We start from the raw sequence: 22,907 nt of genomic DNA on the forward strand, positions 1-22,907 counted from the left end.
CAGGCAAACTGGCTGGGCCACATGGGAGGCAGCTAGGCAGGATTCAGGCCTTGCTGCTTGCAGTCTCATCCAGGCTTCCAGGCAGATCAGGGAAGCTCATCTAAGCCATGCATTGAGCATAGGATGCAGCTGAAGGCAGCTGGCTGGCCCTCAGAGACTGTGTGGCCAAGGCAAGCGAGGGAACCAGATGGAGAGCAGCAGCAGCTATGCCGGATGAGCAGACGAGATGAAGGATGACTGGGCTGGGTGGGGGAGGCAGAGCGGGTGGAGCCAGTCAGAATTTTTACCATAGGTTTGCCCAAACCAGCTAGAATCGGCTGAATCCTATCACTGGCTCTATTGGAGATTTTGGAGGAGCAACCTTATAGGAGATGTTGGTGATCAATAATAGTTCCAAGTTCACTGAACCCACTAGTGCTTAAATTATGAATTGGAAGTAGGACTGTATTTTGTTACTGTCTCTGGTGTTACTGCTTTTTTTGGATTGTCTTTCATTTAAACTGTATCACTGTTTTTATTGTATTCATTTTTTACCATGAATTCCAACAGTATATCATTTACTTATTTGACCTGCCTAGAGGACAATATAATAAATTATCAGAAAATATGCTCAAAAACTTCACAGCAGCAGAAAGGATTCTTATCCATCAGAATGATATTTTAAAAAGAAATTGTCACACATATATTGGAAATTATAAAACTGGATCAAGCTATTTGCTTCAAATAAAATGAGAGCTGGTTAATACTCTATCTGAATCTATTTATAGACTCAAATTTATAATGTCAAGAAACATGTAATTTAAAAAAACCAGATTCAAAAATTGGATGGTGTTCTACTTGAATCTGACAAATAGCATGTGAAATATATGTTTGAAGAATCTTCTAACATTTGTCAAAAGTTAATTTAGCATTAGAGTTTCTGCTTACAAACATTTGTTGCTGCTACTGCAACTGAAAATGACCTTTCTTCTTTACTTAACTCTATATTATTTCTATATCCTTCTCCTATAGTGAAAGCGTATGCCAGAGAGATTGTTTAAATTGGTTTAATTTAGAGTACTTGAAAGGGTCATCAGAATATAACCTCAACTTTGATTTAATCCCAGAAGAGAAATGAGCAATATCCAAGCAAAAATAAATTTTACTTGGAAATGGGAAGGTGAAGACTTAATTATTTCTAGTTTTTATGAAATGTTTATCCCAATGATCTCACAAATTGACTGTGTTCCACATAGGTTGAGACATATTTTGATTTTAACAGTTGAAGTTTATATTTTTAAAAATGAAAAATTACAATTATTTCACACCATTTCACAGTTGATAGACCGAGTGTACATCCTTATAGATTCTCATTTCTATTCTGGCACAGAATTGGCTTTAAGAGTTGGCTTAAACACCAGGCTTATTTTCCTGTTTCCTTCTCCTTTGATATTTAAGCATCTTGCTGATGAAATATTTTTAGAAACACAAAAGCTTGTAAATACTTTGTATGCCATCAGTAACCTCTCCACATGGATTTTGGATTCTTTTTCATTATCAAAATGACTTCTTCTATATTATATAAAATAATACATTGTTTTAAACTAGCCAGTTAACAATGTTCTAAACTAGCCAGTTAATAATAAAAAAGAAACGGTTGCCTTTGGACCTTTCAGCAGATTTAAACCCACCCACCCCTGCCCCCATTGCTCAGGGTATGAATATAATAAAATGCCATGGCCAAGCTTGGTTCTTTGCTCAGCATATTTATCAAACCTCAAACACAACTTGACTAATTTTCTAATTGTAGATGTGTGGGCAACAGAATCTGGCTTATAAATGAAGCAAAACCCAACCAGGTTAGCATTAAAAGTGTCTTAGGACAAGACAAATCATTTCTTTGCAGTGGAAATGCATTATCATTTCCTTCTTCCTTGACATTTTTTTTTACTGTAAGGATGTCCTTATGAAATCACCAGCTGAGCTTAGTTTGAAAGAACATTTATCTTAAAACACGAAATCATAAAAATACAATTTAAACAACATGTAAAATTGAAGACAAGTGGTAAAAATGATGTTTTATGTTAAGTTGAAAGAAAACTGCTGTCGGACTCCTGTCCCGGCAACATCTTGAGGTGTGGTGCTCTGTTGTCCTGCTGTGTAGAGTGGAGGTGGCCTTGCAGCTGAATACTGGGCTGCCACATTGCATCACCTTCATACTGACATCCTGCTTCCCCTGGCTGAAGTTCTGCACTTCCCTGGTGGCTCCTGTCCTTCCCTGATAGCTCTGTTCCTCCCCAAAGTTGTCATGAACAGTGGCTGTGATTATACAGCCGCTGTGCTCATCTTTCCTGCTGGGGTCTTGCTGGGGGGGGGGAGCGAAACCAGATGCTGCAGACTGTTTATAATATAGACTTGTTTTTTTTAAGGCAGAGTTTTATTTATTTATTTTATTTGGTTTGTCAATTGCTTACAAGATAATAGGTATAAGTAAAAACATAGTTATGAATGAAACAAAAATAAGACTCTGGGTAAAATGTTCAATGGTAGGCACATTGGTGTGCTTATGCATGTCCCCTACAGACCTCTTAGGAAAGGGGTGAGGTCAATTGTAGAAAGTCTGGGGACTTCTGGTTTGAGCCTCTTCAGCGACAGACCGAAACCTTGTCTCTGCGAGGCTTCGATCCGTGCTCACTGCTGGAGCGCCCCGAGCCGGCTGGTTTCAGGGCTAAGCCACCCTGTAGAGGTGATGAAGAGGGGGGAAACTGCCTGCAGGGTTGAGGAGACCTGCATCTCTCCTCCTCAGCTGGCCATTACTCCCTTTCCCAAAGGCGGTTACAGCGGTGGTCAGAAATGGCCACCACAAAGAAGAACTCGACCAGAAAAGAATGTGCAGGAGGAAGATAAGAAGAGAAAGTTTTGGTTGACTGGGTCAAACAGCAAAAGTAACAAATAAGGTATGCTGGAATTGAAACTATTAAAAAACAATAACATTCTTCCCTAAGAAGATTTTTAAGCTGCAAAGGAGAGAGAAAAGGGAAAAGATTTTGGGTTTTTTTCTCCTTTCCTATACTGACAGCTAAGAGACTTAAGCAAGAAATTGGGAAAAAATCCACTTTGACATCAATAGGCATTTAATGCTGAAAATAAAAAGTCAAAGGGATAATAAAGATTTCTGGATAATTAAAAGCTTTTGAAAACAGGAAAGGAGAGAAAAAGAATAAAAGGGCAGGATCTGGAAGGAAGGAGACTGCCTGGAATTAAAAAAGAACTTGCAGCAAAATCTCAACGAGACTTCCAAAAGATACACTTTAACTGAAATATCGCAACAAAAACCCCAGGAAGAGAAAGTCGAAAAAGAAATAAGAAGATATAATTCGGGACTATCTGGATTACTTGGATTCATGGTTATTGTTTTGAATGACTAAAAATCAATCGGGTGGTTGTTTAAAACTGTTTAAAATGGCTCCACTTTTAGAAGAACTGAAAATGGAACTTAAAAAGTACAAAGAAGATGCACAAGAAGGGAGAGGTTCTTTTGGCTTCGCATTTCAGTTTTTAGAAATTGAGATTTGGAATTATGAGAAACAACAAGAAATGCCTGCAGAACAAGAAGATTTCAACAAAGAAGAAGCCATCTTTAATGAACAAGTAATCTTGGTGGGGAGGGAGGAAAGTAGGGGAAAGAGAATGGAAAGTTTAAGATTGGAAAAAACAACTCCCCCCCAAAAAACACAGTCAAAAATAAGTATAAAATCAGAAAGCAACAGAAGAGGGAAATGCAGAAGAGAGAATTAGAACTAGAGAGACAAGTGGGTAAAAGGGGAGGGAGAAGATGAGAGGGAAGAAAGAAAGGAAAAGAAGTTATAAAGGACAGAAACAAAATACAGAGAAACAGGGCCTATTTAGAGATAATGGGTAAAAATTTAATGGAAAAGGGGATTCTGCAAAGGTACATAAGATAGTATGGTTATATTAGAAACAGAAATAATTTTAGAAAATATGAAACAATGTATGATTAAAATGTCTGATAAAATAGCTGTCATAATTCAGTGGAATGCTAGTCAATAAATAAATGTAACAAAAGGTATATTTAATGATTTATAAAACATATGTGAAGAGAAATAAGGGAAAAATTAATTATGGAGATTACATGTGTTTTTAAGGAAGTATGATATTTAATTGAAAAGAAGTGTTAAAGATGTTAAGATTTTAATGATTATTAATGATAGAACTGAACTGGAATGGAATGAGGGTTTATAATTACATATATTTACAATATTCTTTTTTTTAAAAAAAAGAATATAGTGTGTATTATAAGAATGTACCAAGCAGAATTCGATTGGAAGCTATTATGTATTATATTGAAGGTCATAACCTTAAGGTATATATTGAAGTTTAAATAAGAGTTGAATGGATGTAATTAAAAGATATAAAGGTGTCATACTCCCTTTAGTAACTACAGGAGAAAATTTGTTTAATGAGAAAAGATAATATGAAATTGAAACAGAACAGACAAAAGTATAAATATAATGATTTGAATTGAGATGAGATAATCAAAATAAAATTGAGAAAATTAAAAGAGGGGAAAAGCTATATAGAAAACGTAAAATAGTGTAAGATATGGAATAGAATACAAAAAGGAGCATGAAATTGAGTTTTGTGTCTGTATAAAGAAGTTCAACCCGGGACCATGCTATTTTCAAAAAAGATGTTTTACTTGTATTTTGTGTGTGAAAACCCAAATAAAACTTTATTAAAAAAAAAAGCACAACTATAATAACATGGGAAAATACCCGAACAAAGCTGAATACCATACATATAAATGTTATGTCTCACCCATGCAAACAAGGTGAGAAGTCCAAATTTCCAAATGAATATAAACAAGTAACCAAGTCCAGTAATGACAGGGTTAAATTCCTTGAGCTGAGAAAGTTCTTGGCAGTCTCACAAAAGCTGTCTGCCAAGTCCGACAATAAAGCAGGAACATAAATCACAAGCTATTGCCACACACACAGAATCTTCCAAAGCTTCTCTCACAAATTAACATGTTGTCTCGAACAAGTTCTCAGAGTGAACACACCAACTTTTATTCCCTGTGGGGCGTGTCAGTCCCTCATCTCAGTCTCTGATTCGTCCTTTCTTTCTGCGTTGCAACTCGCACTTTTTCCTGCGCCGTTGCCTCGCATCAAGCCAGCATTCCTCGGCTTGATCTTCAGTCAGAGACTCTGATACGCTCTCCTGATTATCTGCTGACACCTGAGGCACAATCAGGGAGGAAGGTCTTGCCGAAGAGGAAAGTCCTGGGGAGGAAGGCAATTCCAAATCCTCTAACAAAGCAGGCTCAAACCTTAGAGCCAAATCCTCCTCTTCCTCATTGTCCAAGTCTTCTTTCTCTAGCAAAGCAGGCTCAAACCTCAGAGCCAAATCCTCCTCTTCCTCATTGTCCAAGTCCTCGACTTCTGACAAAGCAGGCTCAAACCTCCGAGCCACAATATATAAATACCCGTGAAAACTTAAGAAAATGCATATATATATTTCCATTTTCAAATTTTGAATTGAGACTTTCTTTGAATTACAAATATTGAAGAAATAAAAATCCATCTGAGATCTAGTTATCTCATCAAGTTTAAGTCATCCTTCCAGCTTGTCTTCATGGAGTAAAATCTTTTTCTTCTCTGAAAAGTTTATCAAGTATTATAAGTCTCCCTTTTTAGCAAGGATTTCTTGACCTTGTTAATGTCCATAAAGAACAAGTCCCAAACTTGTATTTTTAAAAGTTGCAGGGTTTTTTTTTTGAAGCTCTTTTTTCAGTTGGATTGAGAGATTTATCCTTAAACCAGCATAGTAAAAGTTGGTGTCAGGTTTATATTCCAAAATTGTAGTTAACTCCTCTGCATTTTCAGCTGCTTGTGAAGTTACTTCAGTAGTTTGGCAACTTTCTATACATGTTTGCATCTCTGAAGTAGTTGAGGTTTTTAAAAATTCACCCTTGGAGCACAGTTGGTCAACAAATTGGTGGATTTTGTTTAAATAATTTTCAAATATATTTCTAATAATTTGTTCCTCCATCTTGACTCCCTCTTTGGTTAAAGAGTAGCTTTTTTTGTAAGTAACTTAGGAATTGCTAGCCATTCAGGAATCATAAAAAACAGAAAGTTTTCACCATCCACAGCAAAGCAGACCAAGCTACAAGTTACACCCTAACCCTAACCCTCAGCTTTTTTTTTATTCCACACTTCTTTATTTTTAGCTTACCTTAACAGTTTTCTTCCTTGTTGTTTAACACTAAAGAAATCCCCAAAATGGCACAGGTCTTCAAAAAGGCAGAGCAGGCTGGGTCTACAGAGAGCCTCTTTTAACTTAATTTAGTATAGATTAACACATTTTAAAGGTGAATAAGAAATGAAAGGCACAATTTACTGTCCATTTGAAAGCTAAATTTCAAAATGGCTGCTTCTTCAACAACAAACAGATTGCAACTCCACTCCCCAGGTTTTAGCATGCAGCACAACTCCTGAAGTTGCTTGCAGAGGTAATTCTTAGACTCTCCTTGATCTGGGTGGGTCATAAAAAGTGAAGGAATGCCAGCCCTTTAAATTACTAGTTGAAGAGCTACAGCCCAGGGGAAAACCCTTCAGGGATCTCTCCCAGAGTGTGTATTTAGTTGGCCATCTTCACCAGAAGTTTCGTATATGTAATTTTCTTAATGAGAGAGGAAATCATAGCTTGGTATGGTTTTCTAAAGTCTGCCTACTTTACCAAGGTCTGCTCTAAATTGTAGGCAGAGATTCAATAAATAAAAAGCAAATCAAAGCATTACAGATTTGTTCTGAAAGAATTTCTGTTAATTTAATCCTTGGCTGTTTGATGTGCAAGCATTAAGCAGAGTTTATATATGTCAAGAAGGATAAACAGTATAGGCATTCCCATCATATCTGCTTTTTGATAATTGCTTTGCATTTAACAGATAACAGATAATCAGAGTTGGAAGTGGCCTTGTAGGTCATCTAGTCAAACCCCCCACCCAAGTGGGAGACCTTACAACATTTGTGACAGTTGGCAGTCCAATCTCTTCTTGAAAGTCTCAAGTGATGGCACTCCCACAACTTCTGAGGGCAAGGTGTTCAGTTTGGGAGGAGCAAAGTATGAACAGGTCATTTTAGTTTATTATAGCAGATTTGGGGTCTGCTGTTTACTAAAGAGTAAAATAGAGGTGCTACAGAAATTTAAGCAATGGGTAAGCTTCATAGACCGAAGGTATAAACAACAGGTATGACAGAGGTTCAGAATTCATATCAGCAAGTTTTCATCAGTGGTTGGGACAGTTAGGAATAAAGTACAGATGCACAAATCCATACAAAGCAGCTGAAAATGGTATCACTGTGAGGCGGAATGCAGTTTTACAAAAAAGGAAGGTCTCACTGCTGGAGGATTCTGATCTGAGTAGGTCATATTGGGGTGAAGCCATGTTGACTGCTAATTATTTAATCAATAGACTGTGGAGTTCCTCAATTAATGATACTCCATATGCAGTGTTCTATGGGAATAAGCCATCTCTAGCACATTTAAGGATGTTTGGAAGCAATGCATGGGCACATATTCCAAAAGCAATAGGAGAAAAGGTCAACCAAAGGCTGAAAAGCTCAGATTTATGGGCTGTGAACCTGGATCAAAGAGCTATTGCTTTAGCAATGGGAGCAAGAGAATAGTGGTTTTCAGGTCTGCTAGCTTTGGAACAGAATTGATGCCAATTTTTGGAATGACCCAGTTAGTGATGTTAACTCACTTAGTGAGCATTCAGGGAGGAAAAGCTAAAAAAGAACAAGAAAAGGAGTCAGGAGAAGATGATAATTCAGGTATGAAGCCAGAAAGGGTTGAAACACAGGAGCAGTCAATGCCATGCAGGTCAGAGCAATGGAACAAGGGGATTCCACCTGACAGGTATTCTGCTAGTGAAATAAAAGTGTGTAATGTATGTTATGAGCTGAGAAACTATCAAGAAGTATTGGTACTACCCATAATTGAACAAGTAAAATGGAAAGAAGCCATGGACAAAAAATGAAATTCATGGGTGAACATAAAGTGTTCACACCTATAACTTTGCTACAAGGGTGCAAAGTACAAAAAGAAAGTGGTACCCAACAATGAGATACAATGTAAAGCAAGATGAGTAGCACAAGGTTTTTCACAAAGGAAAAACATGCACTGTGATGAGGTATTCTCACCAATGGTAAAGAGTGAAAGCATAAAGTTGGCAGCGGCATGTGGCCATAAAGTTTGGCATTTTGATATAACCACAGCATTCCTCAATCCAGAATTAGAGGAAGAAATTTACATGGTTCAAGCACCAGGGTATATGAAAGTAAAAAGCCTAACACTGTGTATAAATTAAACAAGGCCATTTATGGACTGAATCAGTCAGCCAGGAATTGGAATATCTGTTTAGATATGACATTGAAGGGTCTTGGGTTCAAGAGTTGCAAGGCTGGTAGTTGTATATATACTGGAAAGTTACAAGGTGGAGATTGTCAATTATTAACATTTGTGGGTGATCTTTGCTTCATTGTAAAAGATGTGCCACAGATAAAAGAATTTGCTAATCAGTTAGAGAAAAAATTTGAATTAAAAATTTAGGTGAAATACAAAATTATCTTGGTGTAGATAAAAAACTGAGAAAGGTGGTTATGTTTTCAGTCAAAAAAGAAAAATTGAACAGCTGTTGGAGAGATACAACATGAAGGATTGTAATTCTGCTCCAACACCTGTGAGCACAGATTTTCATAACAATTTGGGTGAGGACAAAAATGAAGCCTGTGATCAAGAGATATATCAGTCAGCAATAGAGAGCTTGTTATATCTGCCACAGTGGTCCAGACCAGACATAGTTTGTGCAGTAAGCATCTTAAGTCGCTTTATTGCTGCACCAATGCAATAGCATTAGAAGGGTGTAAAAAGGATTCTCAGATATTTGAAAGGAACTGTGAATTTGGGGCTTTAAATACAGGTCTCTGAAGAATTAAAATTAAAATGTTATGTTGACAGTTACTATGCCAATGATGTAAAAACCAGAAAGTCCAATTCTGGGATTGTGGTATTATTTTAATTGGTTGGAAGTCCAGAAAACAAACAACTGTAGCCATTTCTACTGCAGAGGCAGAATTTATTGCTCTATTTGAGCTTTGTTCTGAGGTAACTTGGTACATACAGCTGTTAAAGGATTTAAACATAAAAGTAAATGAAGCTGTAATGGTGTTTGAAGATAATGCTGGCAATACAATGCTATTTATGAATAAAAAACATATACTAAAAAATAAATAAATACATAAATAAATAAATAAATAAAACTTATTTTGTTACATATTTTGTTGATGCTTGTTTTTCCTTTGCTTTTTCCTAATAGGAAATTTCAGAAAAAGAACTCTGTGAATGTGCCCATGAATTTCATTCTTAATCTAACTTCTTAGATGATTTTGTACTATATCTTTTTTTTTTTTGTTATCTGCATAAGTCTGTAAAAAGCTTCAGTACATTTTTAAGATGAAAAGTCTCAAAAGCTTAGATGACTAAACACTGGTTCCCTGGCTTCTCTCTCTCTGCTATACAGAGACCATTCCATTAGGGACTGTTGGTCCAGGTAAAACCTGGGCTAATGTAAAGAAGTCTTGCTAGGAAAGATTTTTGTGCCAATACTAGCACAAAATAACGAACTCCTTTAGTTTGTTTAATTATATTTCCATTTTAAGTGTTTATTTTTTAATTAATTAATTAATTAATTTTTAAAATTAATTAATTATTTTTTAATTTAATTAATTTTTTAATTAATTATGAAAATATCAGCCATTCTTTTATATATAGTGTAACATCTTTTTTATGGACTGTCATTTTCAAATCTACTTTCAGCTCAGTCTCAGTCTTCTCTAGTGAAACTTGTTCCTCTTCCATAATATCTTTTAAATACTAACTAACTGGCACTAACTATAGTGCCAGAGACTCTTAGAAGTAACTGAATATTACTGATCTCCACTCCTCCTCACCTGCTTTCTTCACTTGTCAGCCTTCACCACTCAACTTACAAGAACAATTAAGTTCAAACTACAACATTGTTGTATTTTTTTTTTTTTTGCAGTAGCCTAACAGGATGAAAAGGCAACTGAGTTTGGCTGCTTTATTCAGTAAAAAAACAAGATCAGAAAAAGGAATGGTAGATCCAAAAAAATCATAACCACAACCTCTCCAACTTGGGGAAAGCAGCACATCAACTACACTCTAACTTTATTTTATTTTATTTTTTTCATTTATTTTATTTTTATTTGTCAATTGCTTACAATATAATAGGTATAAGTAAAAACACAATTATGAATGCATGGATACCTATAAGAAAAATTAAAAGAAACAATAGGACAGGGATGGTAGGCACGTTGGTGTGCTTATGCATGCCCCCTACAGACCTCTTAGGAAAGGGGTGAGGTCAATAGTAGACAGTCTAAGGTTAAAGTTTTTGGGGTTTGGGGAAAAAAGCATAAGGCTGTAAAAAGGCTGTAAAAAAGCATAAGGCTGTAAAAAGGCTGTAAAAAAGCATAAGGCTCTAAAAAGCTTCAGTACATTTTAAAGATGAAAAATCTCAAAAGCTTAGATGACTAAACACGGCTTTCCCTGGCTTCTCTCTCTCTGCTATACAGAGACCATTCCATTAGGGACTGTTGGTCCAGGTAAAACCTGGGTTTGGGGAAAAAACCACAGAGTCAAGTAGAGTATTCCAGACATTGTCCACTCTGTTCTGAAGTCATATTTCCTGCAATCAAGTTTGGTGCGATTAACATTGAGATGGAATCTATTGTTTGCTCTTGTGTTGTTATGGTTGAAACTGAAGTATTCATTGACAGGTAGAACATTGCAATGTATGATTTTATATACTATACTTAGATTGGACCGAAGGCGGCATAGTTCTAGGTTTTCTAGGTCTGGAATTTTGAGTCTGGTGGCATAAGGTATTCTGCAATGAGTAGAGGAGTGGAGAACTCTTCTTGTGAATTTTTTCTGGACTTTCTCAACTGTGTTAATATCAGATACGTAATGTAGGTTCCAGACTGATGAGCTGTATTTGAGTATTGGTCTAGCAAATGTTTTGTATGCTCTAGTTATTAGTGTAATATTACCAGAGAAAAAGCTATGTAAGATTAGGTTAACAACTCTTAACATCTTTTTGGCTATGTAGTTACAATGGGCTCAGCACTTAGGTCATTTGATATGAGTATTCCAAGGTTCTTGACAGAGTTTGCATCATCAACAAGGACTTGACTATTCAGCTTGTATTTTATTTTTTTGATTTTTTTTTTGCCAATATTTAGGGCAGAGCATTTATTTGTTGAAATTTGAAGTTGCCATTTGTTTGACCATTCTGATACATAGTCAAGGTCTTTTTGAAGGGCAGCAGTATTGTCTGTGGTGTTGAATAGCTTTACATCGTCAGTGAAGAGAACGCAGTTGCTCTTTATATGATCACAATGGTCATTTATGTAGAGTTGGTCCTAGAACTTTGCCTTGGGGAACACCACTGTTGACAGGTACAGAATTTGATAGGACGCTCCCAATTTTGACCATTTGTTGTCTGTTTGACAGGAATGCTTCTATCCAGTTATGCAGGTGTCCAGAGATACCATAAGATTTTAGTTTTAGGAGTAGGTTGTCGTGTACCACTAAATCAAAGGCTTTACAGAAGTCTATGTTGATTGCATCTATTGCTTTGCCCTGATCGAGTTGTGTAGTCCATATGTTTTTGCAGTGTAAGGGTTGCAGATTACAGGATAGTTTTTTCCTAAGACCAAGTTGTTTATTAGAGAGTAGGTTGTTTGTTTCTAAGTGGAGGATGAGGGATTGGTTAATAATTGATTCCATGACTTTACAGGTGACGCAGCATAAAGAGATTGGTCTGTAATTTTTAACTAGGTGGGGTTCCCCTTTTTGAAGATGGGGAGGACCGTGGCTTGTGACCATAGTTTTTGCAAGGTCCTGAAAGATTTTTCAAAGATTATGCTTAGAGGTTCAGCTATGGCAGTGGGTAGCTTTTTTAAGAAGTAGGCACATATTCCGTCCGGTCCAATAGATGAGATGGTTTTAGATTGTGTAGTGCTTTTTCAACATTGTCTTCTGTAAAATCGATATGTATTAGATCATTGTAGTTGTCTGTGGTTCAACTGGGAAATACTGGGCATGATCCATTGCTGTTTACAAATACTGAGCCAAAGAATGTGTTAAAGAGGTTGGCTTTAATAGTGTCATCAACTAGACTCCAACTTGGGGAAAGTAGCACATCAACTACACTCCAACCTGGGGAAAGCAGCACATTAGCTATTGAAAGAACTGAGTTGGACATTGAAAGCAATCTTCCTGACTATAATAAAAACAGATAATCAGAGTTGGAAGGGACCTTGTAGTTAATCTAGGCCAACTCCCCGCCCAAGCGGGAAACCCTACACCATTTCTGACAAATGGTAGTCCAATCTTTCCTTGAAAGTCTCAAGTGATGGCTCTCCCACAACTTCCATGGGCAAGCTGTTCCATTGGTTGATTGTTCTCACTGTCAGAAAGTTTCTCCTTATTTCCAGGTTAAATCTCTCCTTGTTCAGTTTCCATCCATTATTCCTTGTCTGGCCTACAGGTGCTTTAAAAATAGTTTGACCCCTTCCTCTCTGTGGCAGCCTCTCAAATATTGGAACATTGCTATCATGTCTCCCCTGGTCCTTCGCTTTACTAGACTAGCCAAGCCCAGTTCCTGCAACTGTTCATTGTATGTTTTAGCCTACAGTCCCCTAATCATCCTGGTTGCTCTTCTCTGTACTTTTTCTAGAGTCTCAACATCTTTTTATAATGTGGTGAACAAAACTGGATGCAATACTCTAGGTGTGGTCTTACTAAGGCTTTATAGAGTGGTATTAGTACTTCCCTTGATCTTGATTGTATCCCTCTGTTAATACAATTTAGGATTGCATTAGCTTTTTTGGCTGCTGCTGCACACTGCTGGCTCATATCTAGCTGGTTGTCCACTAACACTCCAAGATCCCTCTCACAGTTACTGCTATTGAGCCTAGTTTCACCCAGTCTATATGTGTACTTTTGGTTTTTCTTGCCTAAGTGTAGGACTTTACTTTTCTCTACATTGAATTTCATTTTGTTAGATACGGCCCAGTGTTCTAGTCTGTCAAGATCCATCTGGATCTTTGAGTCTATCTTCTTGGGTGTTAGCTATTCCTGCCAGCTTAGTATCATCTGCAAATTTGGTAAGTTCCCCTTCTATTTCCTCATCTAAGTCATTAATGAAGATATTGAAGAGTACTGAGCCTAAGACAGAACCTTGTGGCACCCCACTGCTTACTTTCCTCCATGTAGACTTAAACCCATTAAGGACTACTCGTTGAATATGGTTAGTCAGCCAGTTGCGAATCCATCTAGTGGTGGTGCTATCTATTCCACTTTTTTCTAGCTTACTAAGAAGTAGGTTGTGGTCCACTTTATTGAATGCCTTGATGAAATCTAAATATATTGTGTTGACAGTATTTTGCTGGTCTACTAATTTAGTCACTCTGTTGAAGAATGAAATAAGATTGGTTTGGCATGATCTGTTTTTAACAAACCCATGCTGACTGCTAGTTATTACTTTACTTGTTTCTAGATGTTGGCAGATCTGTTTTTTTTATCTTACCAGTATCTTCCTGGGTATTGATGTTAGGCTGATTGGTCTATAATTTCCTGGGTCTGTTTTTTTTTTCCTTTTTTGAAGATGGGAACCACATCAGCTCTTTTCCAGTCCTCTGGTAGTTTCCTGGTGCTCCAGGACTTTTGAGAGATATGGTGCAGTGCTTCAGAGATAACCTCCTTTAAAACTCTGGGATGTAATCCATCAGGTCCCAGTGATTTGTTTTCATCAAGATCAGACAGGTATTCTCTTACTATGTTTTTTCTTATTTTAACTTTTATTTCTGGTCTGTCTTTCACAGTTGGTTTTGGTGGGTTGAGTTATAGTTTCTTTTTGCGTAAATTCGGATGCAAAGAATGAGTTAAGCAGTTCTGCTTTCTCTCTGTTGCCTGTTACTTCCTTGCCATCTTCTCTCTTTAGTGGACTGACTGTTTCCATGATTTTTTGGACACTGCAGCAGAACACCAACTTTAAGGAGAAATATGATGGACTGGAAGTTTCAAAAACGTTAGGTTGCAAGTATTGCAAAAAATTTGAGATTACAACAAAAGAAAAAAGTGTTCACAAAGCAAAGGAATGGAAACAATTCCAAACAATTCTAAATTGAGGCAGCAGGGAAGAGTAAAGAGGTACATCTCTTAGGGAAAAAAATGAAAGAGCATTTCTCACCTAAAGCTAACAACATTTGTACAGAGAAGTTAAAGCAATGTGAGCAGGATGTAATAAGTAAAGGACTGGACAAGATGACTGAAAAATATTTATCTACTACTTGTAGAGTATTTAATACAGTTTACAAAGATGTAAACCATTTTCAGACATAGAAGATGAGATAGAATTGTAAATTAAAAATGAACTAGATATGGGAATAGGATGCATTCACGTAAAACTGCAGTGAAAATACTTGATTTCATTGCAAAAAAATTAAAAAACAATTATTTACTAAAATTATTGAAAATAATCTGAAAATATGTTTGATTATTGATGAAGCTTCAATGATATCTTGCAAACCACTTGTTATAGTTTTCTTAAAAGTTGAAGATTCAGTTACCTCAACAACAATTTTTATTTTGTTTTGTTTGAGCTAGTTGATTAGGAAAAACAAGATTCAGAGACAATATGTTCTTCAGTTATTGAAAGCTTAAATAATGTTGGGTTTACTAAGAACTACCTAGAAAAAAATTTAATAGGATTTTTCTCCAATAGTGCCAGCGTTATGCTTGGGAGAAAATCTGGAGTGAGCACTAGAATAGCAAAAGTGTTTCCAAACATAATAATATGGCACTGCTTAAACTATTGCCTCCAATTATTTTAGATGATTTGATAAATCATTTAAAAAGATTTATTGATAAGATATATGCTATTTTTCATCAATCCAATATGAACCAGATTGAATTTACCAAAATATCTGAACAACTTGGAATTGAAATTATAAAGATTGGTAGAAAATTGGGATCAAGATGGACTGCCTATAATTTAAGGTCTGTGTGGTGTGCTTAGTCAGTGCTAATCACTATTTTCATTCAAATGAAAAGTACTTAGGTATGGCTGCTCGTGTTGAAAATATGTATTTTATGACCGATTTGGCATTAATGATTGATATTCTAAACAAAATTTCTCTTATTTCCAATGAAGCACTGCAAACAAGAAATGTAGACATCATAAAGGCTGAAAAGCTTGTAATAAGATCAATTAAATCATTTGAAATGGTTGGAAAGGAAAAGGGTGCATATGAAAAAAAATTACTGGATTAATTACTTCAAAAATATAAAATTTGTACAAAATCATTGATTTGTTGGACTTCCTCGGGAAAGACTTTTAGAAAGCATCGTAACTAATTTGAAGAAAAGACTAATGGATTATGAATGTTTAAAAACAGGTAGCCAATTTTAAGACATGACTAAATTAAGATTTCTCAATTTTTTGGAGCCAGATTACTGGAATATTGAAGAAGTGGTGGTTCCATGGAAAACAGCTGAAGAACAACTAGTTGCATTTGGTGAAAATTTTAGCTATGAAATTAATGTTAATGATTATGAAGATTTTATAGAAAATGTTTTAAAAGATTCTGAGAAATATGCAATTCCTGACAGTATTAAAAAAGCTAAAGATATCGTCAGGACAATTGCTATAAATTCAGCAGAAGCGGAAAGCGGTTTTTCACAAATGAACATCATATGTTCAGAGAGCAGAAGTTGCCTGTTTCCAATATAACTAACCTACAGATTATTAATCTAATTGGTCTACCTTTGCAAAAATGAGACTGTGTTCCTATAGTAAAAACATGGTTGAGAGCACATCACATAGCCAATGATGCTCGTGTCAAACTAAAGAAAAATGTGAGGACTCCAATAAAAAAGCAATCTGGCAGTACTTTAAATAACAGTTTTATTTTTTTTTTCTCAAGTATTATGTAATAATTTTTTAAAAAATAAATGTTATTGATTTTACAATTAAAACAAACCAACAACACAAAAATAAATGAAAGAGAGAAAAAGAAGAGAGAAGAAAATAGAAAAAAAAAGAAAACAATTAAAAACATTCTCATCTTCAACAGTTTGTAAGACCTCTTTTTAATCCTTATTTTATGCCTTATACACACACCTAATCCTTACATATATCTGTGTATCACTACTATGGATTTATCCTATCCTCTTTTGCCTTTTAGTGTAAAGTCTATCTTTGGTCTATCCATTTGTACCAGCAGTTCCAGCTGTTGTAGTATATTGAAGTGTCTTTATTTTTTAATGCCAAAGTTAATTTGTCCATTTCTGCACAACTTGAAATTTTTTGAACGATCATCTCCTCTGATGGAACATGAGGCTGCTTCCAACATTATGCAAAAGCTAATCTGGCCGCTGTCAAAATGTGTATTATTATATATTTCACTTTTTTGATATTTGTTTATCAAAGATCCCTAACAGAAAAGACTCTGGTTTGAATTTGATCTGTTCTCTTGTCATTTCTTCCAGCCAATTTCTAATTTTCTGCCAATATTTTTGAGCTTCTGTACAGGACCACCACATATGGAAAAAAGTTTCCTCTTTTTTTTTTGCACTTCCAGCAATTTGGACTCATATTGGGGTGCATTCTTTGCTAATCTCGAAGGAGGAAGGTGCCATCTATAAAACATTTTATAGGCGTTTTCTTTGTATGCTACCAATTTTGTAATTTTATTATTTCTACCCCAGACCTTTTCCCATTCTGTTATGGTGATGCTACGTCCTATCTTCCTACTCCAGGCTACCACGTTCCCTTTTACAATTTCTTCTTCTAATTCTACTTCTAATAAATAATTATAAAATATTGTTAGTTTTTTTTTGCCTGATCCTAATAAAATTTTATCTAATTGCTGGAGTTTATTGTTAATTCCAAATTCTTTCTTGTCCTATTTATATCGACTTTGAATTTGAAGATATGCCCACTGATCAATTTTTAGTCCCCATTCTTGAAGTTCTTGCCACGATTTCAAATTTCCTTGTGTATCCAATAGGTCCTTATATTTAATCATTTTAGTGATATCCAGATTATTTAGGTGAATCATCGCCTCCCTTGTTGAGATCCAAATTGGTATTTTTAAATAGTGTTTTTTCTGTATTTTCTTCCAATTAGTTAATAATGAGTCTCTGATTAGGTGTCTGTGGAAATATTTCTGGCTAGTTTTCCCTACATCCCATAAAAAAGCATGCCACCCCCTCTGCAAGTCATGGCCTTCTAAGAATAATATTCCCTTATTGGTTAAATTCACCCATTCCTTCAACATACTAAAGAGGCTGCACTATAATACAACTCCCAATTTGGAAGTGCCAGCCCTCCCCTGGTCTTCATATCCTGCATTGCCTTTAACTTTATTCTAGGTTTTTCCCTTGCCAGATAAATTTTACAGTTATTTTATTAAGTTCTTCAAAAAAAAAAATTGTGTACTTTGATTGGGATCGTCTGAAATAATATAGGAATTTTGGAAGAATATTCATTTTAATAGCAGCAATCCTGCCTAATAATGAAAGTTGCAGCTTATCCCATGTTTCTAAATCCTTCTTTACCTGTTGCATCGATTTATCATAATTATTTTCCTTAAGTGTCTTACAATGTGCTGTCAACCATATTCCTAAGTATTTAACTTTCTTTATCACTTCCGGTGGCAAGGCAAGGATGAACAGAGGTGCAGAAGCCTGTCTGTGGTTTCAGTTAATCTCTTTTTGCAGTTGGCGCGATCCTTTGAGGGTGCACGAGTCCTGGAGAGATTCGTGCTGGTGTGGGGGAGACTTGGATTGCAGTGTGGGGAAGGCAACCCCCCTGCAGCGAAGAGGAGCCCTCCAGAGCCCAACGAGCAAGAAAAAGTCCCCTATCAATGGCGGCTCCAAAGTCCGGACTGCCACCGATGTAAAAAAGCGAGTGAGTGACAGTTTGTGAGATCATTGGGGAAGAGTGTGGCAGAGAAAATTAGCGGCGGAGAGGATTGGAATGCCATAGACTTTTATAAGGCTGTTACAAGTGTCTTTCTGGAGCCCTAAAAGAAAGCAGCCAAAAAGCGGATGCGAGGCAAGTGAAAGTGAAAGGGCTTGGCAGACAGAAGAGAGAGGGAGGACAATAACGAGTAAAAAGGGAAGTTTACGAGCATCTGGAAGGTGCCTGGAAGTTGTGGTATAAACCACTTAACAGCCCTTAGGGAGCATACTGATCTAATTGAGGAGGTGGTTCCATCTGAAGAAAATCAGGAAAATTGAACTTAGGAATGCTGAGACAAAAAGTAAAAGTGGAAGTTTCTGAATGTGTGGAGATACCGTGTAATTGCAGTCACTACTCAGCATTTTTTACCTCCCCACTTCCGGTGCGTTTGGAGTGAAAGCTCTTAAACTTAGAGACGGAAAGCTAAAAACTTACTTCAAAATTCCTTTTTCCCCCTTTTTTACTCCCCTCTTTCTGTATACATTTGTTCAATTTTTTTTTCTTCTTTTTCCCTAACCATCTGGCGCTATGATGAACTATCTCTCCTTTTTCTCTCTTTATAATGATTATAAATATGCATACTGGGGAAAGGAAAAGTGATTGTTGTATCTGATTGTTAAATAATTGAATTAATTGATTTAATTGATAATAGTGATAGTTATACTTTGATTAGATATATAGGGAAAATAGTAAGAACATTAAGTATTATTTAATTGATAAGTACAGGGTTTTATGTATTAATATTATAATTTATTGTGTGACCACAATTAATCTACTTGGGGATGAATGTAATACTGTTTGTGTTTAAGAATATTTAAAATAAGGTTATATAAATACACATATTTATTTATAATATTTAAATATAGTTGGATTTGGATATTTTATGAAGTTATGTATAGAGGCTGAGCATAGACCTTACAAAATTATATATGTGATTTAGAATTTGGATTTAAAATAATACAGTGATAATATTTTTATATATAAGTACTTATACTCCAGTAACCAGTTAAGAGCACAGGTATCCAGCAGATAGCTAGATTAAGTAATTAGATGCTGGTCAATCCTAATACAGAGATTCTATCACTGAATGTTAATTTGGGATAATATAATTAATATATTACAATAACAGAAACAAATCTTAAAAGAAATGACTTCCACAACTACTACAGCTCTGAAAACTGGAAGAAAGGTCACCCCAACATTAACAACTACGTTGGCAACAGCTTCGCCCATGGCACAAAAAACCATAGAAGAAACATTACCAATGGAAAACAAGGTAACATCTCGAATGCCAACATCCAATCAATTTTGCTGACTTTACAGGAATCGATGACGAAGCTGCAAGAAACAATGATGAAAAACCATAACGAGACAAGAGCAGATATCAATGAACTAAAAGAGGAGATGTGGAAATTAAAAGCAGAAATGAAAGTAGACATTTCCAAAGTAGAGGACAAAGTTGGATTATTACAGTAGGCCTTGGAGAAAAATGAAGCAACAATAAAAGAGTAGAGAAAAGGACTGAACGAACTGAAAGGAAATTAGAAAGGGTAGATGAAGAATTAAAGAATGTGAGTAAAGAAATGGAGGACTCACTGGTCTACGTAGAGATGGACAAGGCTGCTACATACTTGAGATTCCAAAATGTAGTGGAATCCAAAGAAGAAGAACAACTAATGATGGGAATACTGGCTGGACTATTGGAAAAGGATAAAGATGACACCTTAAGGGAGTTTGAGGAAGTTTACAGGATTAGCACTAATTATGTGAGATGCCACAATGCCCTAGAGAAGTCCATATACGATTTGCGAGAAGGAGTGTCGGAGATATCATATATAGGATGTCAAGAGATGAAACAATCATGTATAAAGGTAAAGAAATCTTGATTCTCAAACAAATACCAAGAAGAGTAAGAGAACAAAGACGAGACTACAAGTTCTTAGCAGCTTACCTAAATCAGGAAAGAATCGTATTTAAATGGCTAATCCCAGAGGGGATGTTAGTTTTTTGGAACAAAAGGAAAATTAAAATAGACTCCATGAAAAAGGCCCAGGAATTTTATGAGCGTTTTGGAAGGTCCGGAAGACCAGAGCAGTAAGGAGGAACTGGAAACAAACTCCAAGGAAGATCAAGGCTATCATAAGAACAGAGATGGAACTTTAGGAAATCAAGGAAATACTCATCTACATCAGAAGAGAGAAGAAAGTAGGACACATCTTCAGGCACACGGAGAGACCAGAGCCATTACAAGACAAAGAGCGAAACAGAATTAATTAAATGGAAGAAGAAAAGAAACTACTATCAATTAATATAAATGGTTTAAACTCGACGATAAAAAGGAAAAGGATAATAGCTAAACTAATCAAACAAAATGCTGATATAATATGTCTACAAGAAACTCATATAAAGAAAACAGATGAAAAATACCTAGAATGTCCAAAATTAGGGAAGCTATTTACTGCACCAGCAGACATGGGGAAAAAGAAAGGGATTGCAGTATATGTTAAAGAGGATTTGAAAGCAGATTTAATATGGTCAGATTCTGAGGGAAGAACTCTGGTTTTGCAGATCTGGATTAATGCCATTTCAATTCTCTTAGTGGTAATCTATGCCCCAAACAGAGATAAAAAAGAGTTTTTTAAGCATCTTTATGGAAAAATACTAGGATTGGAAAAAAGAAATATTTGTATCATAGGATACTTTAATTCTATTGCTGATTATCAAAAAGACCACAGTAATGGGGGAAAGAACAAAGGGGGTGGGGAAGAGAGCTTCCCAAAATATGTATGGAAATGATGAAGGAGTTAAATTTGATTGATATATGGAGAAGATTACATCTTGAGAAAAAACAATTTACATTCTATTCAAATCCTCATCAAATATGGACACGAACTGATATGGCATGGATGAATGGGGAAAGCAAATGAGATAAAAGGGATTGAAATTTTACCTAATGAATAGGCAGATCACAATCCAATTCAGATAATATGGAAGGGTAAGGAAAAACCCAAGAAAAGATGGACGTTAAATCCTCAGTTAATAAGAGAAAAAGAATACACCAACAAACTCAAGGAGGAATTAAATTATTTCTTAAAGGAAAATGATAATGGAGCAACTACAAAACAAAACATTTGGGATACAATGAAGGCAGTAATAAGACGTATAATAATCTCTTATAACACCAAGAGGAATAAGGAAAAATACGCCCAGCAGAACAAATTACAACAAAAAATTAAGGAATTACAAACTCAATTAGAGTACCCCAAAGGGTTACTCTAAAGGGTTTTGGCAAAACTGCAAAATCAGATAATAATAACTAAACATAAATTGAAGTTAATTGAACAAGAGAGAATGATTATAAATTTGAATACAACTAGACAAACTTATTTTGAGCATGCTAATAAGCCAGGGAGATGGCTATCATATAGACTAAAAAAAAGGAAAGAAAAGAGATTGATATACCAGCTAATAGATGGAAAGGGGGATATACAACAGGAGATAGAACAGAAAAAAGAAATTGTCCATAAGTATTTTGAAGAGTTACATAAAAAGGAAGAAGTTAACGAAGATAGAATAAGAAACTATTTAGATGAAGTGAAGGATAAAGCAATTGGGGAAGAAATGGAAGAATTATTAAACAAAGACATTACTTGGTTTGAATTGAAATCAGCAATAGAGAACCAGAAAAACAATAAATCAGCGGGACCAGATGGGATTCCAGGGGAGCTGTACAAGGCAATAGCAGAACAAATAGGACTTCTTATGGTGGAAGTTTTTAATGACGTCTTATTGGCAGCCAGGATGCTGGACTATGGAGGGTGGCATTGATTTCGCTGATCCTGAAGGAGGATTTGGATCCCCAATATATATATAAAATTATAGGCTGATTTCACTGTTAAATACTGAATACAAAATATTCACTTCTATTATAGCAAGTAGACTAAAAAGAATGTTAAATGAGTATATATATGAAGATCAAAATGGATTTCTCCCGACTAGACAAATCAGGAACAACTTAAGAATAGTACTAGATGTCTTAGAATTTTATGAAGCCCACCCCGAAAAACAAATTGCACTTATGTTTTTAGATGCAGAGAAGGCCTTCGATAATTTAAATTGGCAATTTTTAATCCAAAAAATTTATAATATGAATTTAGGCACCAAATTTGAAAATATTATAACAACCGTTTATGATACACAACAGGCTAATATTATAAACGGGAATATACCCGCCCAATAAAAATAGAAAAAGGAGTCAGACAGGGCTGCCCACTCTCACCCCTGCTCTTCATATTATCATTAGAAACTTTACTAATATGAATTAGACAGAACCCAGACATAAAAAGATTAAAGGTTAAGAAAGAAGAATATAAGTTGCAAGCGCTTATGGATGATATGATTTTTTCATTGAGGAACCAATAGAAAGAGGACAAAAATTGATGAATGAATTAGAACAATTTGGAGCAGTAGCAGGACTTAAAATTAATAGGAAGAAAACAAAATTAATGACTAAAAATTTAACAGAAAAACAGATAATAGAACTAGAAGAAGTTATGGGAATACAAGTATTATGTAATAATTTTTTATTAACATTTTAAAACTTAATTGTAACAAAATCTAGTTTTGTGTACCTTTTTATTATTTAAGCATTAAAGACATGAAATAATAAACTACCTTTTGTTCTGGTTTTTTTTTATTAGGGCAAAGAAGTGATGTTGAATTGGCCAGTGGGATAATAGCATGATCAAAGTGAGCATAGAAATAAAACTCTGTGAAAGAATAGTGC

At 35.4% G+C, this 22,907-nt stretch overlaps 1 pseudogene; it reads left to right on the forward strand.

Annotated features, from left to right (window-relative positions):
• The first annotated feature begins 7,756 nt into the window (after window positions 1-7,756).
• Window positions 7,757-15,886, forward strand: LOC148124090 (E3 SUMO-protein ligase KIAA1586 pseudogene; annotated as a pseudogene).
• The last annotated feature ends 7,021 nt before the right edge of the window (window positions 15,887-22,907 follow it).

Source organism: Pseudonaja textilis, chromosome Z (genome assembly GCF_049901715.1).
Source record: "Pseudonaja textilis isolate UNSWEBS1 chromosome Z, rPseTex1.2, whole genome shotgun sequence".
NCBI lineage: Eukaryota > Metazoa > Chordata > Lepidosauria > Squamata > Elapidae > Pseudonaja > Pseudonaja textilis.